General features: G+C 49.5%; 1 protein-coding gene, 1 long non-coding RNA gene and 1 other non-coding gene across 16 annotated transcripts in view; 1 reads left to right on the top strand and 2 right to left on the bottom strand.

The window, feature by feature from the left end:
* The window catches only part of tcf12 (transcription factor 12), a 367,875-nt gene that overhangs the window by 219,506 nt on the left and 122,932 nt on the right, over positions 1-25,437 (top strand). The window lies entirely within an intron of this gene.
* LOC119974487 overlaps positions 1-25,437 on the bottom strand; it is a 104,050-nt gene that overhangs the window by 40,400 nt on the left and 38,213 nt on the right. The gene's annotated exons all lie outside the window — the stretch shown is intronic.
* Positions 5,012-5,118, bottom strand: LOC119975290. The gene has a single exon (XR_005462708.1). It is a non-coding gene; the product is annotated as a U6 spliceosomal RNA (small nuclear RNA).

Below are 25,437 nucleotides of genomic sequence, written 5' to 3'. Positions count from 1 at the left end.
TCCTTCCAGCCATATCTGCAGCTCCTCCTTCACTGCTCTGATCAGGATCCCAAAATTTAGCTTCTGTAATGAAGCCCAGTCGTGGGCCACCTGGCCTCCCAGATAACCAAAGTTGGACCTGGCCAGGCGAAAAGGCAACTTCCTCGGGTTGGCTGCCCTTCCTGAGGGGACTCACCGGAAAACATTCGCTTTTACCTAGGTTAAATCTGTACCCCAAAAAGGAGCCAAAACTCTCGAGCAGTTTTGTTATCTCCTCTGCACTAGACATAGGATCCATTATATTCAGTAACAGGTCATCTGCATATGAGGACACCCTGTGCTCCCTGCCACATCTACCTATTCCCTCCACTTTGTAGATGACCTCCGTGCGATAAGCAGAGTTCAGTAGCCAGGACAAGTAGTACCAGAGACAATGGAAATCCCGTCTCATGCTTCTTCACAGTCGGAAGTATTTTGAGTTTAAATCATTTGTCTGGACACTGGCCGTATACCAAAGCTAGGTCCAAAGCCAAACCTGCCCAAGACCTCCCAAGAACTAGCTCAATTGCACCCTATTGAATGCCTTCTCTGCATCCAGAGAAATAGTCACCTCCTTTTCAGGGGATGGAGAGGGGGACAGAACCACGTTGAGCACCCTCCGGACATTAGCTGACTGTTGTCTCCTCTGGATAAATATTGTCCGTTCTTCTGAAATTATTCCCGGGAGGCAGGACTCCATGCACCTTGCCAATAATTTCGCTAGCAACTTTGTTTCTGCAAAGAAATTGGGCGGTACGACTCACACTCCATCGGGTCTTTATCCTGCTTCAGTATCAAGGAGATTGTTGCCTGCACCAAAGAGGTCGGCAATGTCCCACAAGTCAGAGTCCTCGAACATCTTGAGCAGCACTGGGGTCAGCAACCCAGCAAACCTTTTATAAAAGTCAATGAGGAACCTGTCTGGTCCCGGCATGTTCCCCGACTGCATCAATTGCGTACCCTCCTTAATCTCCTGTAGAGTCAGCGGAGCTTCCAATTCCCCCATCTCCTCCTGCTCCACTACCGGGAAGGCCAGACCGTCTAAAAGGATTCATCCTCTGGGGGTTCTGACTTCTATAGGTTCCAAAAGAATGCATCGAATGCACCATTAACCTTGGTTGAGGTGGAGACCAGTATAATCACCCCGTCCCTGACTTGCACAATTTCTTGAGAGACTGCCTTCCATCTCAGCTGATGTGCCGGCAGGCGACTAGCCTTCTCCACGTGTTCTAGCAAGCTCCCCATGAACGTCACAGCAAGCACACTTCCCTGTCCATGGTTAGAAGCCAAAACTATACCTGTTGCTTCTTCCTGCTAACCAGCAATTCTGGTGTCTGATTGATCGAGTATTGGCAGTCCACCTCGAAGATGGCATCCGCCAATCTCTGTCCTTTCGTTCTTTTGCTTATGTGCCTTAAAGGAGATAATCTCCCCTCCATTGACCACCTTCTGCACCTCCCATAACGTGGAGGGAGAAATCTCCTCACTCCTATTAAGGTCACATATTCCTCGATGATAGAGGAGATCCTCTTGCAAAAACCTTTATCCACCACCAGCAAAGTATTAACCCCCAAAGGGGGGGTGCTGAGCGGGACCCGAGCCAACCATAATATCTACATAGTGGGGGGCGTGATCTGAGATCACCATTGCTGAGTACCCCGACTCTACCATCCCCGACAGCAAGGACCGACCAACAACAAAAAAGGTCAATCCTCGAATAGACCTGGTGGACCGAGGCGAAGAATCAGAAATCCCTCTCCCCTGGTGTAAAACCTCCAAGGGTCAGCTCTCCCCATCTGCTCAATGAAGGACAACAGAGCCTTGCCATCCCAGTAAGTCTTAACGCCTTGGGTCTCAATTTGTCCAGTTGGAGGTCCAAAAGCAATTAAAATCCCCACCCATGACCAGCTAGTGTGAATACAAATCTGGGATCAGCGACAGCAAGCTATTAATAAAAGCTGTGTCATCCCAATTTGAGATGTATACATTGACTAGGACGACCTGTGCACCTGCTAACAGCCCATTGACCATGACATACCTCCTATTCTGGTCCGTCAAAACCCACCCCTCTGAAAAGGCTATCCTCCTATTGATCAGGGTCGCAGTCAACCAGGCCCTGCATTTAAACCCTCATGAAACATTTGCCCCACCCACTCCCTCAAACCTTATCGGGTCTCTAACTCGCAAATGGGTCTCCTGCACATCAGCCCTCAAAGTCTTGAGGTGAGTAAACACCCTGGATCTCTTAACCGGGCCATTCAACCCTCTCACATTGCACATGACCAGCCATATGGGGGTTGGGGGGGGGGGGTGTCCACCCACTCCCCCACTCCCCCTCCCCCCACTGGAACCAGTCATTCCCGCCCCATGAGGCAGTCCAGAAATCCTCCAGGAAAGTTCAACGCCAGACCCATCCAAGATGACCACCGAATCCCAAAGCACAAAGCGACAAAGAAAAGTCTCCAGTCACCATCTGAGAACTATACCCGCCCCACCCTGTCACCCACCGACACCACTCACAAACAACCAGGTGAACTATATACAAAGCCCCAAACACCCTACCCCTTACCATACCTCAACCATCCCATGACTATAACCACTAAACTTAAACTAAATGAATCCCCCCTCATGTGGGCCAGATAACGCCATCTCCTCATTCCGTTAACTAATTAATCTTGCAAAATACCCAACCAGTCCCTTTTGCCCAAAACCGATGTATAAATTCCAATAAGAACAGCAGAAACTGGGCAGCACGGTGGCCTAGTGGTTAGCACAACCGCCTCACAGCGCTGAGGTCCCAGGTTCGATCCCGGCTCTGGGTCACTGTCCGTGTGGAGTTTGCACGTTCTCCCCGTGTCTGCGTGGGTTTCACCCCCACAACCCAAAAATGTGCAGAGTAGGTGGATTGGCCACGCTAAATTGCCCCTTAATTGGAAAAAATAATTGGCTAATCTAAATTTAAAAAAAAAGAACAGCAGAAACAGTAAATTTCATATAAAGCAACACACAGCCCCATCTGTACCTCTTCAACAACAGGAATGAACAAATACATCGTACGCCCCCAGAAAACCCTCCAAAAGACTCCAAACGACACTCCCCCCTTCCGAAACTATATTTTCCTTCAATTCGGATACAATACAATCATTTCAACCCCAGTCTGTTGCTTTGAATGAATGCTTCAGCTTCCTCTCGACTCTCAAAGTGGTGATTTTTGCCGTCGCCTGATAACTACGGAACCGGACCACAAATGCCCGAGTTGGCTCCCCAGCACGAGGCTTCTGTCTCAGTGACCACTGGGCACAATCCAGCTCCGGAGGGGCCTCCATTATCTCCTCCCCCACTACCCTCCAGACCACCTGTGCCATGAATTTCATCGAGTTTGGGCCCACCAACCCTTCTGGCAAACCAGCCACCCTCAAATTAGGTCTTCTCGACTTATTTTCAAGGTTGTCTATCGTAGCCTTCAGATCCTTATTATTGGTCGCCATCTTCGCTATTTCCATTTCCAAGCAAACGATCTGGTCGCTCTGCCTTGACAGAGCAACCCTTACCTTCTGTAACTCAAATGCTACTTCATTTCCTCGTCTACCATGGCCAGGGCCCCGAGGATCAAAGAAATCGCCACTTCGGATCGCCTTCGCATGATCCTCCAAAACCTCTCGCCGCAGCATCTGTAACTCAGCTGCCAACATCTTCATGGTTAGGGGTGTGGCCTCTGTCACTGTGATCTCCTTCCGCTGCCATTTTTTTCCCTTTGATGCTCTCCAGGTCTCCCATTTTAAAGTTGTTTCTTTCCTCTTTTCGTAAGTGGTTTGACACCTATTCCACATCCTCTTGCTGTGGGGGGCTTTTTTTTATAAATGTTTTTTATTGGGTTTTTGAACAAAGTATATTTACCATTATGTACACAGGATAAGAGACATATATATTTATATATATATATATATATATATATATATATATATATATATATATATATATATATACACATATATAGGAGAGAAGGGCACACCCAAACATACCAAAGAAAAGAAAATAGTAAATAATTTTTTAAAAGTACAATAAAAAATAAAATAGAATAACTGGTACGGTATTGTGCACCAGCTCAACAGCAGCAACTCTGTACACCTGGCAAAATTATTTTCAACACATGTCGGCGACTGTTGGTGGTGGGGGGGTGGTAAATATACATTTGGGTGCCGGGGAAACAATTACAGTGGGCAATACTCAAATGGGTTTGGTGTTGGTGTTGTCGCTTGCTTCTCCTGGACGGATCTCGCTGCCGTCTCGCGCTCACCTCCGCTTCTGCCGTTCCTCCCGTCTTTCGTCTTTATTCTCCTCATTCCCTGCTCCTGGAGATGCCATGTTCGTTATTTTATCCCATGCCTTCCTTCCGGCTCTCATTTCCCTTCTTCTCTCTTCTCTCTCTCCCCCCCCCCCCCCCCCCCCCCCCCCCACCCCCACCTCCCTGGTTCTCCTCTCTTGTTCCCTGTCTCTTTCCCCCCTGCCCCCCAGTCTATCTCTCCCTCTCATGCTATGGCGACTTTCCCCTGATTCTTGGCTACCTGGCTATTCTTCCGCTTGTTTGTTTGCCACAAACGGGTCCCGGAACAATTGCGTGAATGGCTCCCACGTTCTGTGGAAGCCGTCGTCTGACCCTTGGATGGCGAATTTGATTTTCTCCATTTGGAGAGATTCTGAGAGGTCTGAGAGCCAGTCTGCAGCTTTGGGTGGTGCTGCTGACCGCCAGCCGAACAGGATTCTACGGCGGGCAATCAGGGAGGCAAAGGCAAGGGCGTCCGCCCTCCCCAGGAATAGATCTGGCTGGTCCGAAACCCTGAAGACCGCCACTTTCGGGCATGGCTCCGCCCTCATCCCCACCACTTTGGACATTGCCTCGAAGAAGGCTGTCCAGTACCCTGCAAGTCTGGGGCAAGACCAGACCATCTGGGCGTGGTTGGCCAGGCCTCCTTGGCACCGTTCACATCTATCAAAAAGTATGGAACGCTTCACGAATTTGCGTGTCATCCTTGCGCAGGGGACATGCAAATCTTCTCTGCATCGTTCCAATTTTAGTATATGTGCTGCCGAAGCAAGCACCTGTGGGGGGGCTTAAACAAATAAATTTGAATGCTTTGGGTGCAAATTCCCAGTTTAAAAAAAAAGGAACAAAATCACAATCCCCGGTGGAAGCTCCTCCACATGTGGCCACTCCATTACATGCTGCACCGAAAGTTGCTTTTATCTTGATTTGAGATAGCATTGTGCCCCAAGGACATGGAAGTGCTAAGGGATATAGAAGCTCTTGCTCACTCCCTCACTCACTCTCTTGCTCGCTCGCTGACTCTCTCGCTTTCTCTCTTGCTCCCTCTCTCACTCACTCCACCATACCTTGCTTTCTGTGCATACCAACTCCACATTGCATACATAGAACATAGAACGATACAGCGCAGTACAGGCCCTTCGGCCCTCGATGTTGCACCAACATGGAAAAAAACTAAAGGCCATCTAACCTACACTATGCCCTTATCATCCATATGCTTATCCAATAAACTTTTAAATGCCCTCAATGTTGGCGAGTTCACTACTGTTGCAGGTAGGGCATTCCACGGCCTCACCACTCTTTGCGTAAAAAACCCACCTCTGACCTCTGTCCTATATCTATTACCCCTCAATTTAAGGCTATGTCCCCTCGTGCTAGCCACCTCCATCCGCGGGAGAAGGCTCTCGCTGGCCACCCTATCTAACCCTCTGATCATTTTGTATGCCTCTATTAAGTCACCTCTTAACCTTCTTCTCTCTAACGAAAACAACCTCACGTCCATCAGCCTTTCCTCATAAGATTTTCCCTCCATACCAGGCAACATCCTGGTAAATCTCCTCTGCACCCGTTCCAAATCTTCCACGTCCTTCCTATAATGAGGCGACCAGAACTGTACGCAATACTCCAAATGCGGCCGTACTAGAGTTTTGTACAACTGCAACATGACCTCATGGCTCCGGAACTCAATCCATCTACCAATAAAGGCCAACACACCATAGGCCTTCTTCACAACCCTATCAACCTGGGTGGCAACTTTCAGGGATCTATGTACATGGACACCGAGATCCCTCTGCTCATCCACACTACCAAGAATTTTACCATTAGCCAAATATTCCGCATTCCTGTTATTCTTTCCAAAGTGAATCACCTCACACTTCTCCACACTAAACTCCATTTGTCACCTCTTAGTCCAGCTCTGCAGCTTATCTATGTCCCTCTGTAACCTGCAACATCCTTCCGCACTGTCTACAACTCCACCGACTTTAGTGTCGTCTGCAAATTTACTCACCCATCCTTCTGCGCCATCCTCTATGTCATTTATAAAAATGACAAACAGCAACGGCCCCAGAACAGATCCTTGAGGTACGCCACTCGTAACTGAACTCCATTCTGAACATTTCCCATCAACCACCACTCTCTGTCTTCTTTCAACTAGCCAATTTCTGATCCACATCTCTAAATCACCCTCAATCCCCAACCTCCGTATTTTCTGCAATAGCTGACCGTGGGGAACCTTATCAAACGCTTTACTGAAATCCATATACACCACATCAACTGCTCTACCCTCGTCTACCTGTTCAGTCACCACCTCAAAGAACTCGATAAGATTTGTGAGGCATGACCTACCCTTCACAAAACCATGCTGACTATCCCTATCTAGATGATTATAAATCGTATCTTTTATAATCCTCTCCAAGACTTTACCCACCACAGACGTTAGGCTCACCGGCCTATAGTTACCAGGGTTATCTCTACTCCCCTTCTTGAACAAAGGGACCACATTTGCTATCCTCCAGTCCTCTGGCACTATTCCTGTAGCCAATGATGACCTAAAAATCAAAGCCAAAGGCTCAGCAATCTCTTCCCTGGCTTCCCAGAGAATCCTAGGATAAGTCCCGTCAGGCCCCGGGGACTTATCTATTTTCACCTTGTCCAGAATTGCCAACACTTCTTCCCTACGCACCTCAATGCCATCTATTCTAATAGCCTGGGTCTCGGCATTCTCCTCCACAATATTATCTTTTTCTTGAGTGAATACTGACGAAAAGTATTCATTTAGTATCTCGCTTATCTCCTCACCTATACCAATGGCAGGAGAACAGCAAATTGCCATGGATGGCAGTGAGGTTTAAGAGTGCATTTATTATTCACATACAAATTGTTTCCGTGCCTGACAAACATCTTACATTAGGGTTATAATTAAAAATGCAAGGTAACCTGTTGTTAAAAGTGCCATCTACTGGAAATCAGATGTGGCACCACCTTACCGTCTAGAACTGCAGCTCTGTAAATCAGTTTTGCATGTATTATAATTCACTGTTGTAGTGATTTAACTGATAACGTGTGCTCATGGATAACAGACATCGGAAATTGCTGTCTTCATACTACCAACTGTTCAAATAATATGTGGTCATGTTTCTATGTGGATTTACCTGTATAAGATGGACGTCTGTAATGGTGATGTAGCTGCTTAAAAGTAAATAATGTGAAATGTTTTGGAGCTTCTACACATGCATAAAAATAAGTGCAGCTGCTGACATTTTACCGCTCCCCTAGAAAGTCAAGGAAAGATTGCCACCACCGGGAGAACCCCAGCAAGGACCCCTCGCAAGGCAAACTTTATTCGTTCCATGCTGAGGAACCCAGCAATGTCACTAATCCGGATCACCACACTCGGGGATTTTGAGTCTCTCCACATTAACAAGATCTGACTGCGGGCTACCAGGGAGGCAAAGGCCAACACCTTGGCCTCTTTCGCTTCCTGCACTCCCGGATCCTCTGACACCCCAAAGATGGCTATTGTTGGACTCTGCTTCACCCCCATGTCCAAGATCTCGGACACAGTCCTTGCAAAGCCCTGCCAGAATTCTTTAAGCGCCGGGCATGCCCAGAACATATGGACATGGTTCGTCGGGCTCCATGAACACCTCGCGCACCTGTCCTCCACCCCAAAGAAATTGCTTATTCTCTCCGTCGTCATGTGAGCCTGGTGTACCACCTTAAATTGAATTAAGCTGAGCCTGGCACATGATGAGGAAGAATTCACCCTGCCCAGGGCATTAGCCCACAGGCCCTCATCTAGCTTCTCACCTAGCTCCTCCTCCCACTTGCCCTTCAGTTCCTCCACCGAGGCTTCCTCCGCCTCCTGCAGCTCTTGGTAGATGTCCGACACCTTCCCCTCTCCTACCCAGATGCCAGACAACACCCTGTCCTGTATAGCAACGGAAATGTCCCGACCTGTTTTTTGAGAAAGTCACGGACTTGGAGGTATCTGAAGGCATTTCCCGGGGGTAGGCTGAACTTCTCCTCGAGCGCCTTCAATCTAGGGAACGTCCCATCTATAAACAGGTCTCCCATCCTTCTAATGCCTGCCCAATGCCAGCCTTGAAACCCCCCCCATCTATTCTGCCCCGGAGCAAATCTATGGTTGTTCCGTATTGGGGTCCATACTGAGGCCCCCTCCTCCTTCCTGTGCCTTCTCCACTGACCCCAGACCCTCAGCGCCGCCGTCACCTCCGGGCTTGTGGTGTATCGTGCCGGTGAGAATGGCAGTGGTGCCGTTACTAGTGCCCCTAGGCTGGTGTCTTTGCATGACACCGCCCCCACCTCCATTACCCATTTCCTAATCATGGCCACATTAGCCGCCCAATAGTAGCTACAGAAGTTCGGCAGTGCCAACCCCCCCCCCCCCCCCCCCCCCCCCCCCCCCCCCCCAAAAACGAGGCTCCAAAAACAGCCTTTTAACTCACGGGGGTCTTGTTTGCCCACACAAATCCAGTAATAATCCTGTTCACCTGCTTGAAGAAGGATTTAGGGATGAAGATGGGAAGGCACTGAAAAACGAACAGGAATCTGGGGAGAACTGTCATCTTCACAGTCTGCACCCTTCCCGCCAGGGAAAGCGGGAGTATGTCCCACCTTTTAAAGTCTCCCTCCATCTGCTCTACAAGCCGCGATAGATTGAGCCTGTGTAGGGCATCCCAGTTCCTAGCCACCTGTATACCAAGGTAATGGAAACTTCTGTCCACCATCTTGAGCAGGAGCTCCCCCAGTCTCTCCTCCTGACCCCTCGAGTGGATTACAAATAGCTCACGTTTCCCCACGTTCAACTTATATCCCGAGAAGCTCCCAAAGTCCCCCCTCGGGTTCCTTGAAGTTCTCAGCACTATGGCCAATGGCTCAATTGCCAGGGCAAATAGTAACGGGGACAGGGGGCACCCCTGCCTCGTCCCTCGATGCAGTCTAAAATACTCCGACCTCAGTCGGTTCGTGGATACACTTGCTATGGGGGCCTGATACAGTAACTTGACCTACCCCATGAATCCCTCACCAAATCCAAACCTACCTAACACTTCCCACAGGTACTCCCATTCCACCCTAACAAAGGCTTTCTCTGCATCCATTGCAGCCACTACTTCTGCGTCTCCTCCTTCTGAGGGCATCATAATGATATTCAGGAGCCTCCTCACATTTGTGTTCAATTGTCTGCCCTTGACGAAACCCGTCTGGTCCTCCTCAATCACTCCCGGACGCAGTCCTCTATTCTGGTCGCCAAAATTTTTTCCAGCAGTTTGGCATCCACATTCAGGAGCGATATCAGCCTGTAGGACCCACAGTGAAGCGGATCCTTTCCCTCTTCAAAATGAGCGAGATCAATGCCTGCGATATCGTCGGGGGGAGGGTTCCTCTCTCCTTTGCCTCGTTAAAGGTTCTTGGAGGAGTGGACTCAGTTGCTCCGAGAATTTCTTATAGAATTCTACAGGGAACCCGTCCGGACCCAGGGCTTTGCCCGACTGCATACTTGCTAGGCCCTTAACTATCTCCTCCAACTCAATCGGGGTCCTCAGTCCTTCCACCAGATCTTCGTCCACCCTTGGGAAATTCAATTAATCCAGAAATTGCTGCATCCCTTCCCCTCGGGGGTTCTGACTCGTACAGTTTACAATAAAACTCCTTGAAGACTTCATTGATCGTCTCTGGGCCCAAGACCGTTTTGCCTTCCTTATCCATTACTCCCCCGATCTCCCTGGCCTCCTATCTCCTGCGAAGTTGGTGCGCCAGCATCCTCCTTGCTTTATCCCCATACTCGTAGACTGCTCCCTTCACCTTCCTCAGATGTGCCACCGCCTGCAATCTCCGGCGCTCTTTTAGCAGCCCTTCCTTGGGGGGGGGGGCTCCAGTCTCCAGAGAGGGCGCTGCCCTCGCTCCACCCCCAGTCGCAGGTCCACCCAGTGCGGGGCATGGTCCGAGACTGCAATTGCCGACTACTCGACCCACTCCACCTTCGGGATTAATGCCCTGCTCAACACAAAAAAGTCAATCAGCGAGTAGACTTTGTGGACGTGGGAGAAAAAGGAGAACTCCTTCGCCCTTGGCCACGTGAATCTCCATGGGTCCACGCCCCCCACCGGTCCAGTGCCAGATCCAGGACAGTGTTAAAGTAAGTCTCTCTCTCTCTCTCTCTCTCTCTCTCTCTCTCTCTCTCTCTCTCCATCTCCTGAAGCATGGCCACGTCCACCTTTAATCCCTCTAAATATGAGAACACGTGAGCCCTTTTGACCGGTCCATTCAGACCCCTCACATTCCACGTGATCAGCCTGTACGGGGGGCTGCCCCCCCTTGCTGGCTAGCCATCTTCCTTTTTTTGGCCAGCCATGTGCCCGTGTCCCCCGCTCGCTCCAGCCCTCCCGCCGGAGGCCCCCCAATCCGACTCTCCATCCGTCCCCAACAGTTGGCTCCCCGTCAGTCAGCAAAGCAGCGCCCCAACCCCCAATGCCAAGCACCCGCTTAGCACTGATTTTCTCCCCCATTACGCTTCCGTAAGTCAGCTGACCCCGGCCGCTCCCGCCTCTATCTCCAAGCTTACTATTGTCTCCTCCTTCGGGCCCTCAACCCCCCTCCCCCACAGGGTAAGAGGGCAAGAGCCATCTAAATTCTTCCCATGCAACGGAAAACACAACCCGGGCGTTACCCGTGCACAGAATTTTTAAAATGGGAAAAACCCCATAAAAAGAAAAGCGAACAACTTAAATTCTACTGTGAATCTTGCATCAGGCCAACAACCGATTACACATCACCGCCAGAGTGTTTCACCCACATGCAGCTACCCCTTATTTCAAGTCCAGCTTTTCATGTTTAATAAATGTCCACGCCTCGTCCGGCGTATCAAAGTAATGGTGCGTGTCCTAGTACGTTACCCAAAGCTTCGCCAGATGCGGGAGCCTGAACTTCACCCCTTTGCTGTAGAGGACCGCCTTAGCCCGGTTGAATCCCGCACTCCTCTTAGCCAGTTCAGCTCCCAAGTCCTGGTATATGCGAATCTCGCCATTCTCCCATTTACTGCTCCGCTCTTTCTTTGCCCAACGCAAGATACGCTCCCTGTCTGTGAAGCGATGGAACCTTGTCACCATCGTCCTCGGTGGTTCGTTCGCCCTAGGCTTCCTCGCGAGGACTCTATGCGCCCCGTCCAGTTCCAGGGGCCGCGGGAAGGCCCCCACGCCCATCAGCGCCCCCTGAATTGTAGTCACATACGTGCTCGCATGCACCCCCTCCGCACCTTCAGGGAGGCCCAGAATCCGCAGGTTGTGACTCCTGGACCTATATTCTAGGTCATCCAGTCTCTCCTGCCATCTCTTGTGTAGGGCCTTGTGCGCCTCGATCTCATCCTCATTATCGGATACCTTCCTCGCCACCTCTTTAATCGCCTTCTCCTGGACCTTCTGAGTCTCCACCATCTTTTCCATGGAGGCCTTCATAGGGGCCAGCATCTCTGTCTTCAGCTCTGCGAAGCAGCTTCTCAAAAACTCTTGCTGCTCTCTCGACTACTGGGCCCCCCTGCTTGGTCCGCGCCGGCCGCCATTTTGGCCTCCCGGACCCGCTCCGCTCGCTTCCCCACAATCGCTCTTTTAATGGCCCCACTCCTGGTTCCCTCCATGCAGCAGTGGGGGGAACCTCTCCAGCGTCCTTTGCCACGCTGGGAATCACTGCCAAAGTGCCGTTGCCGCTCCGTTTAAAGGCCCGAAACTCCGATCCCGGCAGGAGCTGCCGTGTGCGCGACCTATTCGGACATGGCCGCTACCGGAAGTCAACATTTCACTTTTTAATCATGTATCGAGTATAGTCTTTTTCTAATGCTGTATTTCACTCTGATTAACCAGAAGGTTATGTTTGTCTCATAGAAACCCTGTGCAATAAGTGAGGATTTTCTTTGCTTGTCCAAAATGTACAAGTTGAGTCAAACTTGTTTTGCTTTTTCCTTTGTGTTGGTCAATTGGAGGTGCTGTAGCATGAAGCAGCAATTGACCCGTCTTTCCCTGGTCAAAGCACATTGAAATGATTATACAATAGTCTTAGATAATCTAACGTAAAATGTGATCTTGTGCAGAAATTATTACAGTGCTGCAGGTACAAACAAATGGACTGGGACATGAAATGACTTTAGATGAAATCCATCGTGATAGACAGCCCTTCACACTAGGTGACAGGGCTAATAAGATGATATCTGATCTTAGAGGTAAATTTTTTTAAAAGATCACATTTTTAGCACTGGCTTATAATATTGGGCCATTTTGTAATTTCAAGCAGTTTTCTGCATATTTAAATCTTATACCAAAATGTTTTATAATTGATTCATATTGAAACAGTTTTTCATTGATGGGCCTACAAACCCACCTGTATTGCTCATGCAGACTAATTTGCGAAACCAAGAGAGCAAGTCAGTCTCTCTCCACCCACAACATAAATGGTTACACTTGTGCTGTCCCCTCCCGATCTGACCACTTGACCAATCCCACGGGTGATCTTGCCTATTTCGTCCCTCCGGTGAGTGATCTTGCCCATTCCTCATCCCACCTCTTCCCATGCGTGCTCCTTTGCCCCTTCCATGGTACACGCCTGCTTAATCTCCATCACCCCTTCCAAAGCCTCCTGCACGTGCTCTCTCTAGCCCTTTCTATAGCACCCTCCGCATGCTCTCTTTTGCCCCATCCCCTCCCCCAGTCGCGTTGGGTGGCTGTTTTTTCCAGTTGATCTTTTCTTCACTCTGTCCTGGCGAGAGATTTTACACGTCTGCTTTTGCAGGTCTTAATATCAAGCCGGGACCCTGAAACACAGCTAGCTTGCTGAAAAATAAAATTATTTAGAACTACTTAAATAGGGAGATGAATGTTTTACTTCTGCCCTAATTTGTGAAGGAGAGCCATTTGAGAAATATAAACTGCCATGTGAGTTAGGCTGGTAACCTGATTGCTTTCATTAGATTTGCTACTTTTTACTGAACTTGATGCATTTCTTCTATCATGCAATAAATCATACCTGCAACAGCAGCTGTTAGAATCTGTAATTGCTTTGTGTGCAACGCCAGATGGCAGTATCTAAAGAGAAAAAATACTTGCATTTATGTAGCATTATTCACGGCCACCAGGCATCTTAAGTGTTTTACAGTTTTGTGATGCGTAATTACTATTATAATGTAGATATTTGGTTTTAGCCCATGTTGCCTGTGAAGATGGTTTGCGTTTTGCATGGAAAATTGTACGTTGTACATATAATGATGCATGTGCCTTTTTAACCTTTTATTGACCCTGATGGTTAGAAAATATTTTCAGACATTTGAAGTTCACGCATATTTTAGTGATATTTACACACAAACACAGTTATTTTGAAGCTTTATCTAATTGTTCTGTAACAAAATAATTGTGTAGTCTTTTAATTTGAGGATATTGTGTTTTCTGATTGCCGTTTTATACTTGTTGATCCAATTCCATTTCTAAATCATGTTTGCCATTTCAAATCTTCAAAATTATTTCAGTACTTTTCTTTCACAACATTTTCAGTTCATTTTCCAAACATTCTCTGTTGATTACATTGTGCTCCTTTTCAATTCAGCAGTATTCTGAGTTTCTTTAAAAATACCTAGTTTAGTTGCGGACAACAATTAAATTCTGTTGTATTTTTATTCTTTTACGGGATGTGCTCATCACTGGCTGGGCCAGCATTTATTGCCCATCATTAATCGCCCTCCATTTCGGACAGCATTTGAGAGTGAACCACATAGCTGTGAATCTGGAGTCGCATGTAGTCCAGGCCTGGCAAAGACCGCAGATTTCCTTCCCAAAAAGACATTAGTGAACCAGATGTATTTTTACAACTATCAACAATGGAATCATGCTCATCAGTAGCCTTGTAATTATAGACTGTTATTGAATCAGTATTTCCATATATTTGATTATGGAAAAAGTGCAGCAATTTGTACTGCACATCTTAAAGTTTATACAACCGGACAAAATTAGTAAAAATATTTGATCTTCATTTTATTGACAAACGTATTATAAACTAAAGCAATGAAATAAATGGAAGATGTATGAATATATGAATTTACAGTTTTCTTGGAACATTCATCCATATCTAAAATGCCATTTTTTTATTTGAGTGTTATACACAATAGTAACATTAAACATAATTACCCATATGCATCTGTTAATCACTTGTTTAAAGCATTTTATGCCATTATGACTTCTCTGTGTTGGAATTAGCCCAAATCTCAAGAACAATTGTACACAGGTTCTGGTTTTTAGAAACTGTAGATGTGAGGGTCATGCCATCAGACTGTACCAAGATATTGGGGCAGAGCCTGCGAGAAGGCTTGTGGCATTTAATAAGGCCAAGGTGAGGTTTGGTATGGTGTTCCCAGCTCGTCTTCGGGTGGCTTTCAAGGACAGAGACTTACTTAATTGTGAATGAATTTGTCAAGAAGAATGGCCCGAGGATGAACTAAAGTGCTTAAGAACTATGGTGTTTGAGGGCAGCACGGTGGTGCAGTGGGTCGCCCTGCTGCCTCACGGTGCTGAGGTCCCAGGTTCGATCCCAGCCCTGGGCCGCTGTCCGTGTGGAGTTTGCACATTCTCCCCGTGTTTGCGTGGGTTTCGCCCCCACAACCCAAAGGTGTGCAAGGTAGGTGGATTGACCACGCTAAATTGCCCCTCAATTGGAAAAACATAATTGGGTACTCTAAATTTATTACAAAAAAAGAAATCTGGTGTTTGTTGCTTGTCCGTTTTTTAGTTCATCTGTACTTGGATTTTTGTAATGTGGGCGAGGGCTTGGGAGTGGATTGGATTTGATTGGTTTTGGATTTGATTTATTGTCACGTGTACCGAGATACAGTGAAAAGTATTGTTCTGCATACAATCGAGACCGATCGATCCATACATGAGAAAACATAGGACATACATACGCAATGTAAATACACAGGCATCGGATGAGCATACGGAGTGTAGTACTACTCAGTGGAAAAGATGTGTGAAGGGATTAGTTCAGTCCAAAAGAGGGTCATTCCAGAGTCTGGTAACAATGGGGAAGAAGCTGTTTTTCAACCTGTTAGTGTGTGTTCTCAGACTTTTGTATCTCCTGCCCGATGAAAGAAGTTGGAAAAGAGATTGACGTGGGTGAGAGGATCTTTGATTCTGCTGCCTGCTTTCCCAAGGCAATGGGAGGTGTAGACAGAGTCAATGGATGGGAGACGGGTTTGTGTGATGGACTGGGCTGTTTTCACAACTCTACGTAGTTTCTTAAGGCCTTGGGCCGAGCAGTTGCCATACCAGGCTGTGATGCCGCCAGATAGGATGCTTTCTCTGGTGCATCTATAAACATTTGATAAGAGTCAATGTGGACATGCCGAATTTCCATAGTTTCCTGAGGAAGTATAGGCGCTGTTGTGCTTTCTTGGTGGTAGCGTCAACGTTGGTGGAACAGGACAGATTGTCGGTGATGTGCACACCTAGTAATTTGAACCTGTCAACTGTCTCCACCTCTGCACCATTGACGCAGACAGGGGTGTGTACAATACACCTATGTGCCTCCTATGTGACACCTTGTCAAAGATCTTCTGGAAATCTAAATAAATCACGTCCACTGGTTCTCTTTGGCGAACTTCCTTGTTATCTCCAAAAAGAACTCTGGTAACAGATTTGTCAGACATGACCTCCCCTTGACAAAGCCGTGCTGACTCAGTCCTATTTTATCATGCACCTCCAAGTACTTCGCAACCTCACCTTTAATAATGGACTCTAAAGTCTTACCAATGACCGACGTCAGGCTAACCGGGTCACTGTCGGTGCGGGGTCTGCACCTTCTCCCGTGTGTGCGTGGGTTTCCTCCAGGTGCTCCGGTTTCCTCCCACAGTCCAAAGATGTGCAGGTTAGGTGGATTGGCGATGATAAATTTCCCTTGGTGGGGTTGCTGGGTTGCAAGGATAGGGTGGAGGCATGGGCTTAAGTGGGGTGCTCTTTCCTAAGGGCTGGTGCAGACTCGATGGGCCAAATGGCCTCCTTCTGCATTCTAAATTCTATGATTCTCTCTATAATTTCCTGTCTTCTACCTCCCTTCCTTCTGAAACAGGGGCATTACATTAGCTATTTTCCAGTCCTCTGGGACCCTGCAGTGATTCCTGAAAGATCACCATGCCTCCCCAATCTCCTCCACTATCTCCTTTAGAACACTGAGGTGTAGTCCATCCTCTCCAGGTGGTTTATCCACCTTCAGACCTTTCAGTTTCTCCAGAAACCTTCTCTTTAGTGATGGCCACTACACTCACCTCTGCCCACGATTATCCTGGAGTCCTGGTGTCTTCCACCGTGTAATGCAAAGTAACAATTCGGTTCCTCTTCCGTTTCTTTATTTCCTATTACTACTTCTCCACCCTCATTTACCAGTGGTCAAATGTCTTTTCTTGCCTCTCTCTCTACATTGTAAAAAAAACTCTTCTTATCTTATTTTATGTACTTGGGTGGGCCTGGAGCTGGTGCAGCTTTTGCACTGCTGGATTGCCTCAAGGTGGTTCTGGCTTATCCTGGGGTGGGGGGTCAGAGGCCCCTATCCAATTTATAACTTGGAATGTGAGGGAGTTAAATGGCCCAGTAAAAAGGTCCCAGGTGTTTGCGCACCTGAGAAGTTTGAAGGCAGATGCGGTTTTTCTACAGGAGACCCGTTTGAGAATCCAGAATCAAACAAGTTTGCGGAAGGGATGGGTAGGGCAGGTATATCACTCGGGTTTAATTTTTTTCTGTGGTTAATATATTAGAACCAGGTGGGAGGTATGTAATCATCGATGGGTCATTTGCGGACATGCTGGTGGTCTTGCCCGAAACCTCTTAGTTTCTGGGTCTCTTTTATTTTGATACAATGTCAGGGATTTGGGGCGTTCAGCTGGAGCCGTGCCCGTGTTGCAGTACTGGGCTCGCCGATGCTGTAGACGGGGACGAGGGAAGATGTTCTAGTCCTCGTCTCGTAATAGCCCAGAGGTGAGTGCTGCTACGGTCCTGCTGTCACCCAAGGCCTCAGCTTGGTTGGGGGACTTGATGGAAGTTTTGCATCTTCAGAAGATCAAGTATACCAAAGGTGGCAGCCTTTCATCTCCTTTTTTAGGGAACTGATTACCGCCATCTTTTGGAGGGTTTGTCTTTTTATATTTTTTATTAAGGTTCTGTTTTCTCTCTGAGGGGAGTGGTCTAGGATTGGGTGGGTGTACTTTTGGCATAGTACGGGGTTGGGATTTGTTGTACTTATCTTGCTTGAATAAAAATATTCCGAAATTTTATAATTGAACTAGAAGCTGAGTGCAGCAGTATTGGACCTATTACTAATCGTACATTTATTTAAGTAAATACGGATAGTTTTAAATCCAACCAAGTAAACTTGAATGTATTAAGTGAGATTTGAATGTTGTTTGTTTAGAATTTTCAAAGAGTATTTAGTTGGAGCATCGCTGCAGGATAGGTGATTCTTTCAATTGCATTTTTATTTCTGTCCAACATGAAGAAGAATGTCCCTGGACTTTGAGGAAGTGTGGATGTTTGCAGATGACTGCACAATGTTCAACACTATCCGCGACTCCTCAGATAATGAAGCAGTCCATGTCCAAATGCAGCAAGACCTAGACAATATCCAGGCTTGGGCTGATAAGTGGCAAGTTACATTCGCACCACACAAGTGCCAGAAAATGACCAAGAGAGGATCTTACCACCGCCTCTTGACATTCAGTGGCATTCCCATCTCTGAATCCCCCACAATCAACATCCTGGGGGTTACCATTGGTCAGAAACTGAACTGGACTAGCCTCATTAATACTGTGGCTACCAGGGCAGGTCAAAGACTAGGAATCATCCGGCAACTAACTTACCACCTGATCCCCCAAAGCCTGTCCACCATCTATAAGGCACAAGTCAGGAGTGTAATGGAATATTCTCCACTGCCTGGATGAGTGCAGCTCCAACAAAACTCAAGAAACTCGACACTGGTTGATTGCTCCCCCTTCCACGAACATTCAAACCATCCACCACCGACGAACAGTAGCAGCTGTGTGTACCACCTACAAGATGCACTGCAGTAACTCACCAAGGTTCCTTCGACAACACCTTCCAAACCCACGACCACTACCATCTACAAGGACAAGAGCAGCAGATGTCTGGTAACCCCATCAGTTTGAGGTTCTCCTCCAAGTCACTCACCACCTTGACTTGGAAATATATCACCCCTTCTTCACTGTCGCTGAGGCAATATCCTGGAACTCCCTCCCTCCCTAATAGCACATTGGGTGTATCTACACCTCAAGGACTGCAGCGGTTCAAGAAGGCAACTCAACACCACCTCTGAAGGGCAACTGGGGATGGGTAACAAATACTGGCCTCACCTGTTACGCCCACATCCTGTAAATGAATAAATTTTTAAAACTGCAGCATAATCTGCTCAAATGGAAGCAGTTCGAATAATGTTGTATCACTTTACAGAATAGAATCTTGTGCTCCAAGTACAATCCATTATCTTTTTTTTTTTTTTTTTTTAAATAATTTTTATTGAAAGAGTTTTTCCATACAGACATTTACCCCTACTAATTTTTAAATTATTTACAACACAATCCCTCTAGGCAAATGTCCCTCCCTCGCCCGCCCTCTCGCGCGCACCAGTCCTCCCCCCCCCCCCCCCCCCCCCCCAGGCAACCTTAACAAACAAGGTTGCTGCTGCCACGACCCCGAACGTCTATCTCTGATCTAAAAAGTCAAGGAAAGGTTGCCACCGCCTGGCGAATCCCTGTACCGACCCTCTCAGGGCAAATTTGATCCTTTCTAGCTGAATATAGCGAGCCATATCGTTAATCCAAGTTTCAACGCTTGGAGGCCTCGCGTCCTTCCATTGAATTAATATCCTTCGTCGAGCCACTAGGGACGCAAAGGCCAGTATTCCGGCCTCCCTAGCCTCCTGTACCCCCGGTTCTACCCCGACCCCAAAGATCGCAAGCCCCCATCCTGGTTTGACCCTGGACCCCACCACCTTTGACACCGTCCTTGCCACCCCCTTCCAGAACCCTTCCAGCACCGGACATGCCCAGAACATATGCACATGGTTCGCTGGGCTTCCCAGACATCTGACACACCTGTCCTCACCCCCAAAGAACCGGCTCATCCTTGTCCCCGTCATGTGAGCTCTATGCAGCACCTTAAATTGAATGAGGCTCAGTCTCGCACACGAGGAGGAAGAGTTGACCTTCTCCAGTGCATCCGCCCACGTCCCGTCTTCTATCTGCTCTCCCAGCTCCACTTCCCACTTGGCTTTCAGCTCCTCCCCTGATGCTTCTTCCGCCTCCTGCATTATCTTGTAGATGTCTGATATCTTCCCCCCTCCGACCCAGACCCCCGAGAGCACCCTATCACTCGCCCCCTTACTGGGGAGCAGGGGGAACCCCTCCACCTGCCGCCTAGCAAATGCCTTCACTTGTAAATATCTGAACATGTTTCCCGGGGGGAGCTCAAACTTCTCCTCCAGCCCTCCCAGGCTCGCAAACCTCCCCTCTATAAACAGGTCCTTCAGCTGCCGTATGCCCACCCTGTACCAGCTCTGAAATCCCCCGCCGATGTTCCCCGGGATGAATCTATGGTTCCCTCTTATTGGCGCCGCCAACAGACCTCCCATTTCCCCCCTATGTCGCCTCCACTGCCCCCATATCTTGAGGGTGGCCGCCACCACCGGGCTCGTGGTGTACCTCGTGGGGGGGAGCGGCCATGGTGCCGTTACTAGGGCCCCCAGGCTTGTGTTGCCACAGGACGCCCTCTCCATTCGTTTCCAAGCTGCCCCCTCCCCTTCCATCATCCACTTGCGCACCATTGACACATTTGCCGCCCAGTAGTACCCCGAGAGATTGGGCAGTGCCAGCCCTCCACTGTCCCTACTCCGCTCCAAAAAGACCCTCCTCACCCTTGGGGTGCCATGCGCCCACACGTAGCTCATGATGCTACTCGCCACCTTTTTGAAGAAGGCCCTAGGGAGGAAGATGGGCAAGCACTGAAATAAAAACAAGAACCTTGGGAGGACCGTCATTTTGATTGACTGCACCCTCCCCGCCAGCGACAACGGTACCATGTCCCACCTCTTAAATTCCTCCTCCATCTGTTCCACCAGCCTGGAAAAGTTCAACTTGTGGAGGGTCCCCCAGTTCCTTGCCACCTGCACCCCTAAGTACCTAAAGCTCTTTCCTGCTCGCTTGAAGGGGAGTCTCCCAATACCCTCTCCCTGGTCCCCCGGATGTATCACAAAAACCTCGCTTTTGCCCAAATTTAGTTTGTACCCCGAAAAGTCCCCAAACTCTGCTAATAGTTCCATTATCTCCGGCATTCCCCCTTCTGGGTCTGCCACGTACAGCAGTAGATCATCCGCATACAGCGATACTCGATGTTCCTCCCCTACCCTAGTCAGTCCTCTCCACCCCCCTGAACCCCTCAGTGCCATCGCCAACGGTTCAATCGCCAGTGCGAAAAGTAGGGGGGATAGGGGACATCCCTGCCTGGTCCCTCGGTGGAGCCCGAAATACTCCGACCTCCTCCCGTTTGTCACTACACTCGCCGTCGGGGCCGAGTAGAGCAACTTCACCCACTTAATAAACCCTTCCCCAAACCCAAACCGTTCCAACGTCTCCCACAGGTACTCCCACTCCACCCTATCGAATGCCTTCTCCGCGTCCAGCGCTACCACTATCTCAGCCTCCCCCTCCACTGCCGGCATCATAATTACATTCAGCAATCTCCGCACGTTCGTGTTGAGCTGCCGCCCCTTCACGAACCCCGTCTGGTCCTCATGGATTACCCCTGGCACACAATCCTCTATTCTAGCTGCCAGGATCTTTGCCAGCAACTTGGCATCCACGTTCAGAAGCGAGATAGGCCTGTAGGACCCGCACTGCACGGGGTCTTTATCCCGCTTCAATATCAGGGAGATCAGAGCCTGCGACATTGTCGGGGGCAGAACCCCCCCCCTCTCGCGCCTCATTAAAGGCTCGTACCAGTACCGGTCCCACCAAGTCCACATTTTTCTTATAGAATTCCACCGGGAACCCATCTGGCCCCGGCGCCTTCCCCGCTTGCATCTGACCTATTCCCTTGACTAGCTCCTCTAGCCCTATTGGCGCCCCCAGCCCTTCTACCAGCCCCTCCTGGACCCTTGGGAACCTCAATTTGTTTAGGAAGTCCTCCATTCCCCCTCTCCTCGTCGGCGGCTCAGACCGATACAACTCCTTGTAAAAATCCCTGAAGACCCCGTTCACTTCTTGCCCCTTCTGCACTACCTTCCCGCCCCTCTCCTTCACTCCCCCAATCTCCCTAGCCGCATCTCGTTTGCGAAGCTGGTGTGCCAGCATCCTGCTCGCCTTTTCCCCATACTCATAGACCGCGCCCTGTGCCCTTCTCCACTGCGTCTCTGCCTTCCTGGTGGTCAGCAGGTCGAACTTGACCTGCAGGCTGCGCCGTTCTCCCAGCAGCCCCTCCTCTGGTGCCTCCGCATATCTCCTATCCACTTCCAATAGCTCCCCCACCAGCCTCTCCCTCTCCTGCCTCTCCTTTCTTTCTCTGTGCGCCCTTATGGAGATCAGCTCTCCCCTGATCACTGCCTTCAGGGCCTCCCAGACCATCCCCACCTGCACCTCACCCGTGTCATTCAAGTCCAGATAGCTCTCAATGCTCTTCCGGACCCTCTTACACACCTCGTCGTCCGCTAACAGCCCTACATCCAGCCGCCACAGCGGGCGCTGGTCCCGCGCCTCCCCCATTTCCACATCCACCCAATGCGGTGCATGATCAGAGATCGCAATGGCCGAGTACTCAGCTTCCCGTACCCTCGGGATCAGCCCCCTGCTCAACACGAAGAAATCGATTCTGGAGTACACTCTATGGACGTGGGAGAAAAAGGAATACTCCCTCGCCCTCGGCCTACCAAACCTCCATGGGTCTACTCCTCCCATCTGCTCCATGTACCCCCTCAGCACTTCTGCCGCTGCCGGTCTCCTATTGGTCCTTGAGCTCGATCTGTCTAGCCCGGGGTCCAGCACTGTGTTAAAGTCCCCCCCCATGATCAAGCCCCCTGCCTCCAGTCCCGGAATGAGGCCCAATAGGCGCCTCATAAAACCCGCGTCATCCCAGTTCGGGGCATATACGTTGACCATCACCACTTTCTCCCCCTGCAGCTTACCCTTCACCATCACATACCTACCCTCCTTATCCGCCACCACCTCCTCCGCCACGAATGACACCCTCTTTCCCACCAGAATCGCCACCCCCCGGTTCTTTGCGTCCAATCCAGAGTGGAACACCTGTCCCACCCACCCCCTTCTCAGGCGAACCTGGTCCACTACCTTCAAATGGGTCTCCTGTAACATTGCTACATCAGCCTTCAGTCCCTTCAGGTGTGAGAATACCCTTGATCTCTTGACCGGCCCATTCAACCCCCTCACGTTCCAAGTGATCAGCCGGGTCGCGGGACGACCCGCCCCCTTCCCCTGCCGATTAGCCATGTCCTGTTCCCTGCTCGCCCCGGGTCGACCCTCCCCTTCTGACCCGCTCCCCATGGCGATGTCCCCCTCCCCCCACCTCTCCAGTCCTCCACTTCCCGTTTCTGGTCTTTTCAGCAGCAACCCGGTGTCCCTCCCTAACCCCCCTCCCCCCCCCCCCCCCCCAGGCTAGGACCCCTCCTAGCCGCGATGTACCCTCCATCGTACTCCCGTAAGTCAGCTGGTTCACGCTGACCCGGCTGCTCCTGCCACACTCCGACTCCCCCCGGCTCGGGGGGGGGCCTCCCCCCCCTTGCCACTCCTCCCTGGCCCCGCTCCAGCGCGGGAAAGGTCGCCATTGCTAGCCACGCCCCGCACTCCTCCCCTCCCCCCCTCCTCTGCCCCACGCGCGGGAAAACAGAGGAAAGCCCGCGCTTTCGCCCTGCCACCCCCCACCCCGCCATCTTCAGCTCCACCCCCGTCCCCGTCCATGCCTGTAAAAGAACCCCCCCTAGGGGCCCCTCTCCCCCCCCGTCCCACCTCCCCAACTTAACATTATAAATAACAGATAAATAACAAATAACGATGTACTTAACAGTCGCCCTCTACCAAACAGCATAAATAACCATAAATAACCATGAATAACCACAATAACAATAACTAAGGGAAGTTGGCAAAGGGGGAAAAAACATCAGAAGAAAAACCACAGCAAGAGTTCAAAATCCAAACAGAGAATTCAGCTGAAAGTACCCGAGCGGCTACGGCCGCCAAGTATCCCCTGGGTCTAATTCGAGTCCAGTTTCTCTTCCTGTACAAAGGCCCACGCCTCCTCTGGGGACTCAAAATAGTGGTGTTGGTTCCTGTAGGTGACCCACAAGCGCGCTGGCTGCAGCATTCCGAACCTGATCCGTTTTGCATGTAGCACCGCCTTCGTCCGGTTGTACCGGGCCCGCCGCTTTGCCACCTCCGCACTCCAGTCCTGGTAGACCCTCACCATCGAATTCTCCCACTTGCTGCTCCTTTCCCTCTTGGCCCACTCCAGCACTCTCTCACGGTCGCTGAGTCGCTGGAACCGCACCAGCACCGCTCTCGGGGGCTCATTTGCTCTTGGCCTCCTAGCCATGACCCTGTAGGCCTCTTCCAGCTCCAGGGGCGAGGGGACGGCCCCTGCCCCCATCAGGGAGCTCAGCATTTCTGCTACATATCCCGGGAGGTCTGACCCCTCCAGGCCTTCTGCCAGGCCCAGGATCCTCAGGTTCTTCCGCCTCATTCGGGTATCCAGCTCCTCAAAACGGCTCTGCCATTTCAGGTGGAGTGCCTCGTGCACCTCTACCTTTCCCACGAGGACCGTGGCCTCCTCCTCCCTCACAGTCATCTCCTGTTGCAGCTCCCGAATCGACGCCTCTTGGGTCGCCTGGGCTCCCATCAGCCTGGTGGTCGTCGCATTCATTGACTCCAAGAGCTCCATTTTCAGCTCCGTAAAGAAGCGCAGGAGAGCGGCCTGCTGCTCCTCCGCCCATTTCCTCCATTCCTCGGGTGCGCCACCGGCCGCCATTTTGGTCTTCTTCCCCCGCTTTTTTTTGGGAGCTGCTGTTGCTTTCTTTACCACCCCACTCCGGGTACCGACCATAAAGTTGGTCTGGTTCTCTTCAGGGAGCCTTCCCCCACCGGGATTTGTCCTTACAGCGCCGTTGGGGCCCTCCAATCGGCCCGAAAACACCTTTGTAGCAGGAGCAGCCAAACGTGCGACTTAGCTGGTCATAGCCGCAACCGGAAGTCTCACAATCCATTATCATAAGGCCACACAGACACTGACCACGGAGTTCAGCATATGTTTCGGTTTTGTAGTGGGGAGGGGGTTTCCTATTCTGGTAACTAAGTTGCAGCAAATCATATTGAGTTCTTTATTTGGCACCTAATCTAGAAAATAGATAACCTGTTTAAATTCTGCACCTGCTTCGTAATTTTATTTGGGAATGTGTGCCTGTAATTGTTAATATTATAAATATAAAAAAGACTTCAATAACATCTCTTTTTTGATAAGTTCTTTTCAAAACTGTTAAACGGGTTAAGCTTTATTATGAATTGTCACAATCTATGTTGTAAATGGAATGATGCCCATGCACCTGCCACTACTTCTGCCACTTTGTAATTATTGTCCAGTGCTCTTCTAAAACAGCTAATTGAGATAATCTGAGAGTTGATGTGTTATGGAGAATCCCACTTCATATGTCATCACGTTTTTTTGCTATTCCTGTAAGTAATGAATGAAACTTGGCCTAGTACAAGGGGGAGGTATGCGTAGAATCTTTGCAGGTCACCACTGACCCCAGTATTGAAAAATATTTAACATAAGTAAGTACGATCAAAAAACCTGATTGAACACCAAGATGTAATTTTTAGGGCATTGAGAATTATGTAATGCAATAGAACATGTTCCTTCTTCAAGATTATCTTAGTAAATGTATATCCACATAAATATAATCAAGCGTATTGTATTTCTGTGTTTTTTATATATTACAAAAGGCTAATCACCCTTGAATTGATCCCAGCTAATCAGATCAGTAGC

The sequence above is a fragment of the Scyliorhinus canicula genome, chromosome 12 (genome assembly GCF_902713615.1).
Source record: "Scyliorhinus canicula chromosome 12, sScyCan1.1, whole genome shotgun sequence".
Classification (NCBI taxonomy): Eukaryota; Metazoa; Chordata; class Chondrichthyes; order Carcharhiniformes; family Scyliorhinidae; genus Scyliorhinus; species Scyliorhinus canicula.
The sequence above is the reverse complement of the archived record's forward strand: the minus strand, read 5'-3'. Positions and strand labels throughout refer to the sequence as shown.